General features: G+C 38.6%; 1 pseudogene; it reads left to right on the forward strand.

Moving 5' to 3' along the window:
* The first annotated feature begins 5,681 nt into the window (after positions 1–5,681).
* LOC110596340 lies at positions 5,682–6,602 on the forward strand (annotated as a pseudogene).
* The last annotated feature ends 940 nt before the right edge of the window (positions 6,603–7,542 follow it).

The following is a 7,542-nucleotide window of genomic DNA, read 5'->3' on the forward strand; positions in this document are numbered from 1 at the left end:
CAGTCCTGTCAATGATTCTGTGACATAGGCACTGTTATCACCTCCGTTTACTGCAGAGGAGAAAGCTCTGGAGAGCTTGCACCACTTGTCCAAGGACACAGGACCAGGTAAACCTTAGCCATTTGATTCTAAAGCCCATGGTCTTTTCACTGTGCAGAAGTTTTATGATTTCTTTCTGGATTTAAAGAAATTATCAGACTTCTGGGCAAGATGGCAACAGAATAGGTCAGACTGAGAGAGTCTCCACAAAAGCAAGCATCCATAAAGATTCTACATGAGTGGGTGATTGCTGGTGGGTGAGTGAAATTCTGTCTGAGGGGCTACTCGGGTTCATGCACCCAGGGCTCTCCTCTAGAGGTGACTGCAACCCCCCAAAACCCTGAGATTGGAGACCCAGGCATACAGGATCATCTACCATTCTCAGGGTACTCTTGAGAGGACACAGCAGAGAACAGCTGCCCCTTAGCATTGGCACCCAGCCCACGCCATGACCTGCAGCAGCAGACCTGACACGAGAAGGCAGATAGTGGAAATATGGACTAAAACTCCAACACTGGTGACGGGATGCCGACAGGTACCATCTTCTCAGTCCCAGGACCAGGCAGAGACTTACATTGCTCTGCCCAGCTCCACCCAGCTTCCATCTTGGAACCCAGAGGCTATTATTTCATCAGACTTGGAGAGACTGACACCCTTCTCCCATGCTGGAACAGGCAGAGACACATCAGGTCTGAGTGGGAGACTTGACAGCAGCAGAAGCGAGTAGGGGGACAACCAGACACCCCCACTGCATGGGCAGATTGTAAGGCAGGGGGAAGTGGGTTCCAGGAGTCCCACACATCTGTCAGCAGATACTGGGATCTGCAGATAGCTTCTGAATCACAGCTCCTCCCTCAATTAAATCTCAAACTACCAAAAGCACAGAACCTCACCCCAGTCAAGCTTCAGAACTGACCAAAACCAGAGGGTCTATATAAGGAAGAAAAGGAGATTGACCAAACAGAAATAAAAGCTATCCCCCCATCACTGAACAACAGAATTACAGAAGAAATTTAAAAAAAAAGCGGGGAGAGGAATACCTACACAAATGAAGAAAAACCAAAGGAAGAATATGAGTCTCACATAGACCCCTGGGAGGTCAGTCTCTGAGAATATAGTCTCTGGAACTAAAACAATGAAGAGCCCCCAAAATGACTGGTCTCAAACCACACACAGAGATATCAAGATATTAATAGAAATAAATAGAAGTGAAGAGAGACAAGAGGAAAGAATGAAGGAGTTGATAACTGAGATAACAGCAATAAAGAATACAGTGAATGAAATAAACAACAAACTGATAAGCATGGGAAGCAGAATCAACCAAGCAGAAGACAGAATCTCGAGCTTGAGGACCAAAATTTGGAATGAACCCAAACTATTTAAAAACATAGAAAAGAAGCTTTAAAAGATAGAACAAAACCTCCAAGAGATGAGCAATTATTTTAAGAGGTCAAATCTAAGATTAATTGGAATTTCTGAGGCAGATAGACAGAAACCACCCTGGAAGAAACATTTCATGAAATTATCCAAGAAAACTTCCCTCATCTAATCAGTAACGTGACCATTCAAACACAAGAGATTCAGAGAACTAGTGCAAGGCAACAAAAGAGAAGACCAACTCCCAGACACATAGTAATTCGCCTACACAAAGTAAGTATAAAAGAAAAAATTCTAAAGGCAGCAAGAGAGAAAGGTCAGACTACCTATTGGAGAAGACCAATTACAATAGCAGCAGACTTAACTACAGAACACTTCAGGCTAGGAGAGTTTGTAGTCCAATCTTTAAAGTTCTCAAAGATAAACAATTTCAACCAAGAATTGCCTACCCAGTTAAGATAAGCTTAATCACCCTGGGCTCAGTGGCTCAACCTGTAATCCCACACTTTGGGAGGCTGAGGTGAGTGGATTGCCTAAGCCCGCGGGTTCAAGACCTACCTGGGCAACTTGGCGAGACCTCATCTCTACAATAAATCAAAAAATTAGCGGGGTGTGGTAGCGCGCACCTGTAGTTCCAGTTACTTGGAAGGCTGAGGTGGAAGGATCGCTGGGGCCCAGCAGGTCGAGTCTGCAGTGGCCGAGAGTGGCCACTGCACTCCAGTCTGGGCTACAGAGTGAGACTCCAACTCAAAAAAAAAAAAAAAAAAGATAAGCTTAATCAGTAATGGAGAGTTAAAATCCTTCCCAGATATTCAATCCCTAAGAGTTTATGCTGCTTCCAGACCAGCTCTACAAGAAACACTTAAGAAAGTATTAAACATAGAAGAAAGGAAAAAAAGAACAAAATGCTCTTCACAAGAATGCAGGAAAAAGATTGAAAACACACATGAATCAACCCCAAATACAAAAGGAAGACTACAAACAAATAAACAAACAAACAGCAGCAGCAACAAGAAACTGTATAAGAGGGATAATCTCTCACATCTCAATAGTTAGCCTGAATGTGAATGGACTAAATATGCTACTGAAAAGACATAGAGTGGCAAATTGGATAAAATATCATGGGGCTGCAATACATTGTCTCCAAGAGACTCATCTCACTAGAAAGGAGCTAAGTACTTAAACACCCCACTAACAACCCTAGACAGATCATCAAGAAAAAAGGTCAACGAGGAGATTCAGAACCTCAACATGATGCTTCACTAAATGGACTTAATGGATACCTAGAGAACACTTCACCCAACAACCACAGAATGTACATTCTACTCATCACCACATGGAATGTACTCCAAGATTGACCACATCCTTGGCCATAAATCAAGCACAAACAATTCTATAAGATTGAAATTCTCCCATGCACCTTCTCAGACCACAGTGAAATAAAAATAAATATCAACACCAACAAAGTTCCCCCCAAACCCACAAAGACATGAACACTAAACAGCATGAACTAAACAACTCTTGGGTTGTTTACATGGAAATCAAAGCAGAGATTAAAAGATATCTGGAAACAAATGAAAATGAAGAAACATCTTACCAAAATCTCTTCAAGCACACATGATAAAAATGGAAAGATAACAAGTTAACAGCCTAACAAATCATCTAAGGAAGCTGGAAAAGCCAGACCACTAAAACCTTAATTTCAGCAGAAGAATTCAGATCACCAAAATAAAAATGCAAATTCAGGACATAGAAGACAAAAATATAATACAAAAAAAAAATCAATGAAACCAAAAGGTTTTTTTTAACAGTATAAACAAGATTGAAGGACCCCTAGCTAGACTGACCAAGAAAAAGAGAGAAAAAGTCCAAATAAACATAATCAGAAATACAAAAGATGAAGTCATAACTGACCCTGAAGAAATACAAAAGATTATCAGAGATTACTATGTACACGTGTTTGGAAACAAACTCAAAAACCTAAATGAAATGGAGGATTTTCTTACATCACACAATCTCCCCAGATTGAAACAAGAAGAAATTGAGACCCTAAATAGACCAATAACAACCCAGGAAGTTGACTATGTCATAAGAAAACTACCTACAAAAAAGCTCTGGACCAGATGGTTTTCCAGCAGGATTCTACAAAATCTACAAGGAGCAGCTAATATCAATCCTATTGAAAGTATTCCAGGCAATTGAAAAAGATGGAATTCTCCCCAACTCATTTTATAAAGTTAACATCACATTGATACCCAAACCGGGTAAAGATCCAACAAAGAAAGAGAACTACAGGCCAATATCCTTGATGAACATAGATGCTAAAATTCTCAACAAGACTCTATCAAACCAGATCCAACAACATATCTCAAAAATCATCCCCCATGACCAAGTTAGGCTTCATCCCTGGGATGCAAGGCTGGTTTAATATCCGCAAGACCATAAACATAATTAAATATTTCAATAGATGCAAAGACAAAAACCACGTGATTATATCATTAGACACAGAAAAAGCTTTTGATAAAATCCAGCACCCGTTCTTGATAAAAACCCTCAAACATCTAGGCATAGATGGAACATATCTCAAAATAGTAAGAGCCATATATGAGAAACCCGCAGCCAGCATACTGCTAAATACAGACAGAAATTCGAGACATTTCCCCTGAAAATCGGAAGAAGACAAGGATACCCACTTTCACCCCTCTTGTTCAACATAGTATTGGAAGTCCTAGCTAGCACAATCGGAAGTCCTAGAAAGGGAAGGAAATCAGGGGATTCCAGGTAGGAAAAGAGGAAGTCGTTATCCCTCTTTGCAGATGACATGATTCTATACCTTGAAAATCCAAGAGAATCTGCCAAAAACCTCCTTGCTGATAAAGGACTTTGGCATAGTCTCAGAGTATAAACTAAATGTGCAAAAGACAGTCACATTTCTATATACCAACAATCAACAAACAGAAACCCAAATAAAAAGCGCAATCCCATTCATAATAGTCACACAAAAAAATGAAACACCTTGGCTCTTCCTAACCAGAGACATGAAAGACCTTTATAATGAAAACTACAAAACACTGCTCAAAGAAATCAAAGATGATAAACAAATGGAAAAATATTCTGTGCTCACGGAAGAATCAACATTGTTAAGATGTCCATCCTACCAAAGGAAATTTACAGATTCAATGCAATACCCGCTAAATTACCAACAGCATTCTTCTCAGACCTGGAAATGACAATACAGGAATTCATGTGGAAACATAAATGACCGTGAATAGCTACAACAATCCTCAAAAAAAAAAAAAAAAAAAAAAAAGCAGGAGGTATCACACTCCCAGACTTTAAACTTCATTATAAAGCTATAATAATCAAAACAGTCTAGTATTGGTACAAGAACAGGCATATAGACCAATGCAACAGGATAGAGATTCCAGAATCAAAACATCAATTTTTCAACCAATTCTTTTTTGTTTTTTTGAGTTGGAGTCTCACCCCGTTGCCCAGACTGGAGTGCCATGGCAGGCTCACAGTAACCCCAGTGTCGACCTGCTGGGCTCTGGCGATCCTTCCTCCTCAACCTTCCAAGTAGCCAGAACTACAGGCGCGCTATCATGCCTGGCTTTTTTTTTTTAAGTTCAACTCCTCCCAAGAGAGCTTGGCAATACCTAGGACTGGCTGTAACTCTGCTGGAAGAGGCTTACTGGCTGAGTGTTTGGTTTTTTGTGTGTGTGTTTTTTTTTTGTCTTCTACTTTGTAAATTTATATCATTATATTCATTTTTAATTTTATTTTCTAACATAATCTAAAATTATTCTGAGGTAGGATATATTTCACTAGGGCCATTGTTAAACTTGACATTTGTAAAACAAATTTGTATGTGACATACTTTCATGCTTAACAAATTTTGAATTTGTAAGGATTAAGAGCTGTGATCTTTGTGAAGACTTAATTGTTTACTGGGAATTATTTGGCAACTAATAATACTTTTTAAAATATTTTAAACATTGAATGCATCCATTTCATTATTGTCATAATGTCCTGAAAGTATGATTTATAGAAATCATCATGGGACTAATCAGAAAAAAAAAACCACATTTTTATTAAATATCAGGTTTTGAATTTTATTTTCTGAAATTCTAGAATCATATGTATTAAACATAGTTTTATAATATTAGTGTTATCATTATTCTCCATGACATTTCTGACATTGACTTTTTCATTATGTCTTTTCAGGTGGCTGTTATGCATTTTTTTCCTGCACTAACTGGACCATGGAAAATAGGAATAATGTCACATTGTTTATTCTCCTGGGATTTTCTCAAAATAAGAAAATTGGCGTCCTCTGCTTTGTATTATTTTTATTTTGCTACATTGCTATTTGAATGGGAAATCTGTTCATAATGATTTCCATCACATGCACTCAGCTAATTGACCAACCCGTGCATGTCTTCCTCAATTACCTCCCACTCTCTGACCTTGCCTACACATCCACAGCAACCCTCAAACTAATGGTTGACTTACTGGAAGAAAGGAAGACCATTTCCTATAAAAACTGCATGATACAACTATTTATCATTCAATTCCTTGGAGGCATAGAAACCTCTATCCCAGGGATGGCCTATGACCCTATGTGGCCATCTGCAAGCCCCTGCCCTACACCACCATCATAAACAGGCAAAGGTGCAACACAATCATCATAGCTTGTTGTGCTGGAGAATTTATTCACTCTGCTTGTCAGTTTCTTCTCACTATCTTCTTACCATTATGTGGTCCTAATGACATGTGTACTTCTGTGATGTGTATCCTCTACTGATATTGGATTGCACTGATATATACAGAATTGATCTCTTGATAATTGTTAATTCAGGCCTGATTGTTTTGGTGACTTCTGTGGCTTTGATGATATCTTATTTCCTGATGTCATTCACCATCAGGATTTACCCAGCAGAGAACCATACCAAAGCTTTTTCAACTTGCAGTTCCCACATAACAGTTATTGTTCTTTTCTTTGTGTCTGTCCTTTTAATTTGTATTAAACCAGCCATAACTTTCCAGAAGACAAAGTGTTTGCTTTTTTCTATGCTATCATTATTCCCATGTTCAACCTTATGATCTACACATTGAGAAACATGGAGCTGAAGAATGCCTTAAGGAAAATGTGGTATTATCAATTGTTTTTGGAAAGAAAGTAACTTGTTTGAAAGACACTTTAGAATTTTCCTGTAGTGCTCAAATCTTAGCCATAGAATGAATATGGAATGATACAAAAGTACATATGATACACACAAGAGCCAGCCACAGATATGAGCTCAGTATCTCTGGCATTTGCTCAGACATCTTGTGTTGGACCAATTTTATTTATTTATTTTATTCTTTCTCTATATACCTGCCTCAAGTTCTTAATTTGGCATTTTGCTTTGAATGTTTTATGAAGTCTATTCTCCCATTATTTTGATTTCTAATTTTAGTCTAGTGTGTCTCTATTGAGAGAAGCTAATAGAAAGCCATGAGATGAAGGAGAAATATAGCTATAATACTCCTACTGGCAGCATCTCAGAGGATAATAAATAAAAGTAAATTTTTCAGCTGAAGGTAATAGGAAAATGAGTGGAATATTTAACTCCTTTGACTATTCAGCATTTGAAGACACTTCTATACAGTAAGTTCTCAAAGTCATTGATAAGTTTTTGGAAACCACAAGTCTAAGTAAAACAACATATAATGAGACCAGTTTTAGCATAGGCTTGTTGATATAAACAAGGGTTAAGTTCCTGTGATATAGTCTTGGTCACAAAATCATCACCAAACTCCTATATAAAGATTAAAAAAAGAAAAACTAGAGCAACCCCCTCAGGTCTCCTCCCACTATGGGAGCTTTTCTGTCCTCTCAATAAATCCTGGTTTCTCACTTAAAAAAAAAAAAAAAAAGCCAGGCTCGGTGGTTCAGCCTATAATCCCAGCACTTTGGGAGGCCAAGGTGAATGGATTGCCTGAGCCTGCGGGTTCGAGATCAGCCTGGGCAACTTGGCGAGACCTCATCTGTACAATAAATAAAAAAAAGAATTAGTCGGGCAAGGTAGTGTGCCTGTAGTTTCGGCTACTTGGAAGTCTGAGGTGGAAGGATCACTGAAG

The sequence above is a fragment of the Carlito syrichta genome, unplaced genomic scaffold, assembly GCF_000164805.1.
Source record: "Carlito syrichta isolate Samal-C Ts95f unplaced genomic scaffold, Tarsius_syrichta-2.0.1 Scaffold308802, whole genome shotgun sequence".
Taxonomy (NCBI): Eukaryota; Metazoa; Chordata; class Mammalia; order Primates; family Tarsiidae; genus Carlito; species Carlito syrichta.